This window comes from Phoenix dactylifera, chromosome 3, assembly GCF_051530095.1.
Source record: "Phoenix dactylifera cultivar Ajwa chromosome 3, Ajwa_hap1_PhDact_Kaust_v1.1, whole genome shotgun sequence".
NCBI lineage: Eukaryota > Viridiplantae > Streptophyta > Magnoliopsida > Arecales > Arecaceae > Phoenix > Phoenix dactylifera.
Genome location: NC_143192.1, coordinates 36,487,734 through 36,499,002, shown reverse-complemented (window position 1 = coordinate 36,499,002; position 11,269 = coordinate 36,487,734).

Below are 11,269 nucleotides of genomic sequence, written 5' to 3'. Positions count from 1 at the left end.
CGTTGTGCATGTGTATGTGTACACGAACAATTCTCTTGCAATATGGTAAAAGAGGAATGGCAAAACTTGGAGATTGCAAAAACGAAGGTTAGCTCACTGTGGAATTGCCAAATCAGCAGTTGTGGATTGGATAAACTTTTCGTGTGCCTATAACAAGTTCGAAGCATTTTCCCGTCTAATATTTCATTTTGTTCTTTTTTACCTTGAAGAGTCATGTTTGGTTCATAATAGTTTTTTCGATGCATCCGACAATAACCTTTTCTTCAAGTCTAAATTGATTAAGCTACATGCTTTGGAAGAACTTTCAGAAGACTTGGAATATTAGTTTTTCTGCGGGTCTAAATGGAAGGGGTTTAAACGTCAATGATAAATGGAGGAGCCTCCGGAGCAATGCTGTGGCTGCAGTATGATAGAATGTTTGGCTTGAGCACAACATTAGGGGCTCGTTTGGTTCGCGGGAAGCATTTTCCTTCCTAGGAATATGATTCCTGGAAAACAAATTCCTAGGAAGAGGATGCCTAGGAAAGTACTTTTGGCATGTTTGGTTGACCATGGGAAAGTGACAAATTTCCAATGTGCTTATGTTTGGTTGGCCATCCACTTTCCTAGGAAAGTTATATATAATTCCTATTATGCCCTTAATAAAAATTAGGTTTTTAATGCCTCTTTAATGCTTCTTTAATACTGAAGGGACTTTTTGGAAAAAAGTAAAAATGGAGTGATTCCCGCCTCATGGGAAAGTAACTTTCCCATGTTTCTCATGGGAAAGACTTTCCCATGAAATGTGGGAATCACATTCCCATGGGAATACAACTTTCCCTTCTCTCTCCTTTGAAAACTCCAACCAAACAAGAGGCATCTCATTACTTTCCCGTTGACCACACTTTCCCCCCTTCTTTTCCCGCGAACCAAACAAGCCCTAGAGTATTTAAACCCGAAAAGAGATGGCACGGACTAGTTTGGTTCATGGGAAGTATCTTCTTTTACTGAAATACTTTTTCTAGAAAGTTGATGCCGGAAAAAATAATTATTGCATGCTTGGTTGATCATAAGAAATGAGCACATCTTCGAGTGGCTTATATTTGGCTGCGCATCTACTTTTTTAGAAAAATTATATAAAATACATGTTATGGCCTTAATAAAGAGAAAGTTCTCATTCCATTCTATTTAAAAGCTTAAAGGCTTTTTTGAAAAAAAAAATTATCACAATTTCCAACTGGTGAGAATTGGACTTTTGTATATTCTATATAGATTTTTCTTTTTCCCACAAAATATGAAAATCTTACTCTCTTTCTTCCTTGAAAACACTAACCAAATATAAAAAAAAATTATATTTTTTAGTGACTTCACTTTACCTCCTCTTCCCACAAACCAAACTAAAGAGTCCTGAGCTGTTTCGATTTCCATCTTGAATCTAAAGGACTTAACCAGGTCGTCATTGTGATCAAAAGAAGCCTTCTTTTGGCATAATGTATTGCTGGTTCAGATGCTTCCAGTTCATTGCATCTGATTCGTCCCCTTCCCCTATATGAATTTTGATGGATTTATCATCCTTTCATCCCAAAAAAAAAAAAAAAAAAAACGGTATGTTAAGTGCCATGCACAAAATATAAATGCGAACCACGTTCAGCACGAGAAACTGGAGTAAAAATATAACACATTTTTTTGGAGGAAAAAATAGGGATGTAACGCGTCCTTCTTTACGAGAGGACTGGAAGTGAGTCCTTGATACGGAGATCAAGACATCAATTTCGGCATGCGAATCATCTCCACATGTGTTTAGCTACTTCAATAATAATACAACATGATAGTTGCAACCTGAGATAACGTGGAATGAAGCGGCATGCATTCTGTGATCCATGCTTGTGATGGCTACATTTGATTACTTGCCATGCAAATGGTCAGATTGGCCCATGGATCTTGGTGCTCAAAAGTATAACCAATATCCTCTTTTCTTTTCTTTTTTTTCTTTTTTTTTGGATTTTTTTTCGGCTAAGGCGGGCGGATCATACCCGACGAATACGGATACACCTACTAAAATCAAAAAACAAAATACTCCGGAGTGCCAAGGATAGCTCCCTATCTCCAGCCCATAGGATACTAGCAAAATGATTAGCTACATGATCAACCACCCAGTTTGCAGCCCCAAGTGTCATACACCTAACGAATTTACCTTATTTTTTTTTGTTTCCTGGGTAGCTACTAGATTTCTTTTATTGTTTTGTTAACTTGTACTCTTCGCTATATAATTATTTGATTCTTTTTAATGTCCTTTTATAAGATTTAAACTTGCTTTGAGGAACAGATGGATATACTAAGGACAAGAGCAAGGTCCACTGCACCATTGCAAGTGGTTTCATGCTCTAACCATGACACGCTTCTTAGGTTCATATTGCAGGTAAGATGCTACGTACTTAAACATTAATAGTAACTAGTTCTAAAAAACTATTTAGCTGCTAAAAAACATTAATAGTACCCATCCGAACTCAATTTGATCTCGAAGAGCGCATTTGGTTGGTCCAAAGTGGAGTTAAAATGAGTTTCAGCATGAGCCCAATTTAAGGTGAAATTAATGGTTCAGAGCGAGCCGAAGCCACTTTAATGAAGGGAGCTCCTGCTCAGTCCACTGACACCAAATCAAACAAGCCCTAAGCTAGTTATCCATTTCATTAAATCTCAAAGTGGAGGCCAATAACGTTTCTTTGTGAAATTAATGGACCACATTCGGCATTGGAGAGTGCACTATTTGATGAAAGAATAAGAAAAATGTATTTCTCATTTTACAAGTAAAAGAATCTTGAGGGGAGGGTCCAACCGATCCTTATTTTTTCCTTATACATATAGAGATAATATCAGTAGAAACCTAGGCCTTCATGAGCATTGATTTCCCATTCAAAAGTGCTCTAAAGATTGTTTGCTTTGTAAGATGAAGAAACTCTACTATTTGCCCGGTCATGCCTTGACTGAATCTGCTAATATCATGTTAAGAGATATCTAGCACAAGAGTTGTTATTGGCTAGTACAAGGAATGATAATGGACAATAATAATGATGATGACATTATTTAACTAAGTCAATGTACATAGAGTTAAAAATTCTTTTACTGAATTGCCATGAGGATTTCATTTCACAAAAAAAATATATTATTTTAATTGAATAAATAATGGAAATGGCTACTCTCCTTAAAAAAATAAAAAAGTCATTGATAACTCTCTTTATTTGGCAATGCTAAAACATCAATCTACTATAGCAATTAAATAATTATTTAAAAAAATGAATATATTAGGGAAGTTATAGTAGTTGCATAAATTAAGGACAAATGATAGAAAATTAATGGAGATGATATAGATATGTACAATAAAGATATAAAGAAGCTCTAGTAAGAAGAGGTACTCCGATATTTATTAAAGGTGTTAAGAAATGGAAGAAAAAAATATAGATAATATCAGGATAAAAGTTGTGAAAATAATATAGAAAGATTTAATAATATCAGAGATGATCTTACATAGGAATACTCGGTGAATGAGGATCCATAATACCGGCACCAAATAGTTAGGTTACGAGAAATAGACTCAAACTCATGGTTGTGAAAATGTGTAAAAGTTCTAACCATACCTGAGGGAAAAGAAGAATGGCTTCAAACACACCTTGGAGTTTATCAATATCTATATATATATATATCAAAGAATAGTGACAGCGAGATTAAATCATGTATGATCATTGTTTTATGCCAATCAAAATTGATTTAGCCAAAAACTAATACATTCCTTGCAATTTAGATGTGCTTTGTGTATGAAAATTAAGAGGACAACAGAACCATACAAATTGAGAAAAATAGTGTTTAAGGAAAAGACTCTTTCGTGGATTAGCTGTATGTAAAGCCTCAACTTTTATATAGCTAAAAGTCAGTAACTCCATTATCTTCAAAAAAAACAAAAAAAAAACAACAAGATTCAAAACTAATTTGTTATTGCTCATGATTGCATATGTTATTTTCCTCTCAATTATCTCTCTTCACATGATCTTTGGGCATTCTAATTAGTGAATAATTCATGTTTATTGATGATCTCATTGCTCAATATGAACTATAACCAAAATCTAAATCTTCACAATTAATGATAATATCAAGGAACTCGAGTTCAAAGATATGAATACGAAAGAAGCCTGAATACCTTAGTAGCTGGAATCTCCAAAAAGAACATGGTAAAGAAAGGAGTAGGAAGAAATACGGCACTTGTTCACTCAATGATGTATGGAGGGGGAAAATAAAAACTAATGTTCTATGGAAGAATTTCTTGCAAGAAAGACAAATATGTAAAAGAAAGGTGTCGCCCCAAACCCACCACTTTGGTTCGATTACATGACACAGCCGCACACTTCCTAGGGCAGAGCCTTAGAAAATATAATAAGCATAAAAATTTATCATAACTTCAATATTCGTGAACTAAAACAATCTTATTTCATAATAAATAATAAAGCTGGTCCAATTACAAAATTTAATCATTCAACCAGTATCAATGATGCTCTCTCTACTCATCCCTTTTCATGTGATCTCAACCATAGCTAAGCATTAAGCTACTTACAACCTGCAACTCTGAAAAGAAAAGAAAAAGGAGGTTCTGAGCTTTACATTCCAATAAGAATTCCGAATCGCTATACCATAAGTAATGAGAAAATAATCAATTAGCAATACCAAATAATATGACTATCATATCAATACTCAGAAAGCTCATACAAATAATATGCACATTATCATCTTATCATAAATGCATATACACACACACACATAACTCAAATGTATCCAATTATTCAATGACATTTTCTTATGTTATGTCATCCGTTTTTCATTAACTTAATTTTCATATTTCTTATTAATTAACTTTCGGTTGTAGACCAACCAAGATCATGAATCAGTTCAAGACTGACAAATCCCATGCATCGGCCTGTGGACGCTATTCCACATATAAGCTCGTGGAGGCTATCCCCATGCATCAGCCCATGGGCGCTATCCCACGCATAAGCCCATGGATGCTACTCCAAGCGTAAGTCCGTAGAGGCTATCTCACGTATAAGCTCGTGGAGGCTATCCCTATGCATTAGCCCATAGGCGCTATCCTACGCGTAAACCCTTTGACGCTACCCTACGCATAAACTCGTAAAGGCTATTCATGACGAGGTTAATCCACACTATATCTTGTTCGTCTAATTTATATGTTACTCTTGTCAAATCAGTTTCCACTTATATAATGAATTTCTCTCAAATTAATAGTATCTTTGTTCACATAATTATATTTTCAATATCTGATATATATAATAATCATACAAATATATTTATACTGAAAATCATATAAAATATATCTTCACATGCCAAACCAAATTCATCAATGCAAATCCCACGGTACAAACCAATAAACATATATGTATTTGGTGACCAAGTACAAGAATTCTTACCTCTATTGCAATCCAACGCAGCTACAACGCTACCAATCCATACCTAACATGTCCAATCAATTTAATATCAATATAATACCAACTTATCCCTTATCAATCACTTGCTATATTAATAAATTAATTATTCAGTAATTATCTAATTTTAGAGTTCTAGTATTTAAATTACCCATATTCTCTATTCTCTTTTAATTAAAAATTAAATATAAATAAAGGGTCGGGGTCTCACCTCAATTTAGAACTAGAGTATAAAATCTTGTTGAGCTTCTTTCTGTCCCGATGATTGTAGCCCCACACAAAACTAGGGCTGACTATGAAAATAGATTCAGATAGGAAGATATACGAGGCCAACTAAATGACAATGCCCAATTGTTCGAATCGATTAGCACAACATAACACAATCCATCTGATTAAGAAATATATATCCAATCGAAGTAATAGATTATGGATTATTAATTATGGGTTTAATGGTAACTGATAACAGTCGAAGTAAAGGAAGAACAGGGTCGATTAGATAGTAGCGTTTGACGATCCATGTCGATCGGCTTCAGCTAATCCAACCAGTTAAATTATGAAACAAGAACTAATCAATGGTACAGGTAACACAATAGGAATCTAAGATAATAGAGTCCAACGGTATTCGGCGATGGTCGGGCTAGAGCTAGTGCGGCGGATGGTCGCAGCAACACTATACTAGAACTCTCTACTGAGGTCAACTTGGGTCCACAAAGAGAACATCTGGGATCCTCCTGCTGGGTCCATTGAATCATATAAAGAGAGAGAAAGAGATGAAGAGAAAATCAAGAGAGAGAAAGAGAGAGAGGAGAGAGAAAGAAGAAAGAAAGCTTTCTTCTTCTCCAAAATAGGGGAGAGTCCATCTCTCCCTTCCTCTTCAAATCAGGGTAGTGGGGGCCAAGGTGGTCCAGCCTCGGCGACGGCGGCCACGGGTGGCCTTCAGCTGCGACACCATCGACGAGGGTGGCTGGCCGAAGAAGAGAAAAAAATCAAGATTGATAATGGGAGAACTCGGTCTAAATTATGGCCGATCTCCTTAATCTACTTCCACCCAAACATAAAGGTCTTGGGAGATGGAAAAATTCAACCAATCCAAGCAGCCGGCGACGGTAGAACCCAGAAGAAAGGAGCCAAAACAGGGCACCCTTGTTTCGGAAGGTATTCTAGCGATTTGTCGGCTCAATTCAAAGGAAATCACGGGTAGAAGACAAGAAGAAGAAGAGAGGAAGAGTAGCTTAGGTCTTACCTCAGTTCGGCGAAGATCCGACGACTCTTTCCGGCAAAAATAAGAGGAAGAAACTCGAGAAGAAGACTTGGAATCGGCGGCGATCTTTAGCGTTTCCAGTGGTGGAACTCAAAGAAGTAGAAAAAAGCCTTAAATAAATGATTTTTGGAGTTTTGGATAAACTCAACTCACCCTAGGTCTCTCAGAGTTTAGCGAGATCGGAGGAGGAAGAAGACTCCCGACTCCTCCATCCATCGTGTGCACCAGGTACGCTCAAGTGCTAATTGGGCCTGGCCTCTTCAAGCCGACCCATAAGCCCAAGAGTTGAGCTGGGCTTTTGCAAAAGATCTTTATATACAATTAACATATATAAGAGAAGTTATATATAAAAAAATTGAAAAAAAAGAGAGGAAGAGTGGAATAAATATAAGAAGCAGCAGGCTTTAATTATAGTGAATTAAAAGGTTAGTATCAAGCAGGGCCCCATGGCAAGGATAACATGGTTCATTGTTTGACTCGGCTGCGTGCGTACGTTCATTTATGGGTCAAAATTAAACCAGCTCAGCTGGTGCAAAGGACAACGTACAATTATACTTTAATGATCCAGAGCATGCATTTAGAGTGAGGGTCCCCAGCCAAGGATTCGTTGGATTCCTGCTCCATTCTCACAGCTCATAAAAGGAGTTCCTAAAATCGTCCAAAGTCCATACCATTCGCTCCCAATGGATTGAATTGTTCCACATTAACGCCAAACTCTGCATTAGGTTAGCCAAAATTCTTATATACTTTCTTCATTTAAATGTTGATGTTCTTATCAAACTAAAGATCTAAATTTATCCAAATTCAATCACAAACATCACGAAGCCTGATGTACAAATCAGACTAAAGATCTAAATTTATCCAAATTTTGATATACAATGCCTTAACACCAATTGGATTCTCAGCTTGATGCATGGAGTCCACCGTCCTGGACCAGAAGATCAAATCATACTCTAAGGAGGCAAACATGAGTAAATGACTGATGCGCACCAAACACGGAAAAAGCGGCTGCAGTGAAAGGTCCAACTCAGAATGACTGTTGTGGCTGTAAAATGTGAAACAGAGAAAAGGGGAGGAAGAACAGGAGGAGAAGAGGAGAGGAAGAACGGTAGAGAGCAGGAGAAGAGGGAGAAAGAGAAGGAGGAAGAGAGAAGAGGGAGACGTGGGGAAAAAAATTCTTAATTCTTCATTAATCCTAATCATCATAGAAGTCCTCTATAAATAGGGCCCAAATAAGAATAATTAAAATAAAACCCCCTTATACAAAATAATTTCCAATAAGCCCAAAATACACAAATAAAGTCCTACAATAATAAAATTGCAAACAAACCCAGAAATAAAAGGCAAATAAAATAGGGGACTAAACAGAAGGATGATCAGCTCTGATGTCCCCATCAATAACTTCTTTGTCCCATCACCTATATATCCTTGCATCACCGTTTCTTAGCCTCCTAAATATGATTTGCATGCGCACTTGGGGCCCAAGATGCCTGCTACTTGACAAGCTGTAGGTCCAGCAAGTGCATTATGGACGTTTTGGTCTTCGATTGAAATGGTGGCTGCATAGTTTGCCTCATGATGCATGACAACCGGCCGGCAAAGGCAACTACAGTGATTGATTGGATTAGGAGTTGGAGGCGTGTAGATGAGAGCAAGCCGTTGCTGCTTGACAATCACGGATTACTGTAGAAGGGTGGTGTCTATCAGATCACACACGTTTACAAAAAAACAAATTGTGCAGCTGACTGCATTGCTTCCTATACAACTCACCATTTTGAAGATTTTGTTTGGAGGAAGCATGACATAGTGTCGGGTTCTTTATCTTATTTGTTGTTTCTGAATTTTGTTAACCGCATCTATTGTACCAAAAGAAAAAAGAAAAAGAAAAAGAAGAAGAAGAAGCCGCTATGGTTGGAGAAAGCAATCGTCAGGATGAGGGTGACACGCTGTGGAGGCTATACCCCGATTTTGAGCAAAACATTTTTTTCATATGATAAACATGATGGCAGCATAAGAATAAGAGGCAAAGAAGGCGGCCGACGTGAATATTTTGAACACGCAAGAGGATTGCAACAAGAAAATTTTCAATGACTTATGCTCGCATTGCACCATAAGAAAGGTGTTTTGTCTGAATTATTTTATTACATTATACTCATCAATAAAAGAAAAAGGATAAATGCATGACACCTACAAGGACATTAGGCCAACGGTGGCAAATCAGTTTCGATTTCTTGATTTGTTTTATATCACAGTAACAGTACATATTTGTCGCCTAGAAAATAGGAAAAAGTTAAACTAATTCAATATATGAAAAGAAAAGAAAAGAAAAGGAGAAGAGGAGTTTTTCTTCTTTGGTTGAATAATGATGAATAACAAAGGAAGTTGCAGTAAAAGTTGCTGTGCTGTTATTTTAATCATATGTTTCGAAATTAACATAATTGTTATAAAAGAAAGTATATAAGGTTTTTCGGAGAAATTTTCTTCATAAGGTTTTTTTGCTGAAACAACTAAAAAAAAAAAAATTCTTTTCTAACAAAATATTCCTCTTTTATTTTCTCATAATTTCCATTTGGTCCAAGAAAGCCATGCAAAGAAAAAACAGTTCAACATGAGAAAAGAAAAAAAAAACACATAAATATTATCTTTTTTAGTGAATTAGACTATGGGGAGTTGTAAAAGTAGTATAACCTTCTTGGAAGCAGCATTTAGATGCACTACATATCTTGTTTGTACCATTTATTAAAGAATAAAAATAAATAAAATCTTGTTTGTATCATCTAAGGGCAGTGGGGCAAACAAACTTATTTACATAATCTACTGGATGCTATTTTTTAAAATGATTCAGTATTAAAACATATATATTAGATAACATAACGGAAAGTGGAAACGCCTGCGGCCGAACCGGAAGAGGCAAAGCTGCCGACGATGGCATGCCTTATTTGAAAATATTACAAAACACGTGTTGCCACGTGAGCCTATTTAATCCTCATCTTGCTTAAGCTGCACATGACACCATTTTTTTTTATTTTCTTTTCATTCCCCTTGACAAAAGATTGAAAGTTAAGGCCTTTTAAAAGAAGGACGTATGTAGGATTTCCGAGAAACTACATATTTTCTGAGTTGCTCATATTTTTCGGAAAGCGAATAGCGTTGCCGACTGAGTTACTTTTTTTTACTGTGCATCACTCGGAGAAGTTCTTTTAGAAAAATCTTGAGATTGTTTCTTCCACTCTTTGTCAACTTCTTTTGTCGGATTGCTCTGGATGCAGTCACGGTCGTCTCAAAAAAATCAAGAAGAAGAAAGGCAAAAAGCCATTTGAATTAATTGAGCGTAAGTTAGCATCACATAAATTTTCACAAAAATAAATTATAAGCTGAATTTAACTCCTTGCTTAATTACATATTGGGACTTTTCCACTTACAAATTAAATAATTAAATATTTAAAAAAATAGCTCTAGTAATGAGTTCTAGATAACCCACATCAGAAATGAATCCTCGTGCACAAATAGGAGAAATTAAAGTAGAGGGAAAAAGATTTTTCCCAGGAGATCTAGCACAGCCATGTTTGGGGTTGCAGCTGCCTATCTGGCCTATCATATATGGCTGGATAGGAATGGACGCATGTTCGAGGGGAGAGGGTTGCACCCGAGGATTGTTATGGATAGAGCTATGGCCCAGGCAGCGGAGGTTTGTTTGGTGACTCCATCGACGTCATCTGAGGTGGCTAGGGACATCTGGGGTACCTTTTCCGCTGTTTCAGCGCCTAGGTATGCTTCTCTTTTCTGGGTACCCCCACCCCCTGGTTTTCTTAAGCTGAATTTTGATGGTGTATGGCGATGGATAGAGCTTCTGGAGGAGTTGGCTTTGTTATTAGGGACCAGTACGGCAGTTTGATTGCAGCTGGTGGTCGGAGCACTCCAGGCTTGACGGTCATTGGGGCGGAGCTACGAGCTGCTTGGGAGGGTATCCGGTATGCGAGATGTGTGTTGGGTGCTGACAGACTGTGCATTAAGGGCGACTCTGCCACGGTGATTGACTGGATACGGGGGGCGGATAGATATGGTGATGGCCACCCATTGATTCGAGATACCCGCAGACTGGTTCAGGAGATGTTAGCTGTCCAGATTGGTCATGTGTATCGTGAGGTGAACAGAGCTGCGGATTGGGTAGCCTTATATGTGGCTCGCCACGCTGGGGACGTCATCTGGACGAGTCTAGCTGGTGTTCCCCATTTCTTGCTCTGTTTACTCTCCTCTGATTTAGCAGGATGTACTTCCTTTTGATTTAGTAGAAATGGATTGCCGTTTTACCAAAAAAAAAAAAAAAAAAAAGATTTTTCCCATCATTTTGAGTACATTTACATCCTTCTTTTATTTTTTTTAAAATAATCTAAACTATAATCTCAGTATATATACCATGTCACCTTCTTCCCAAGCAGGCCCAAAATAACGATATGGCAGGCGTTTTAAAGATGTGAGAATTTTATATGCTCCATTTGTCCATGAAAGCAACTCAAGAGTAGCTCGAAAGGTAATGGAATTA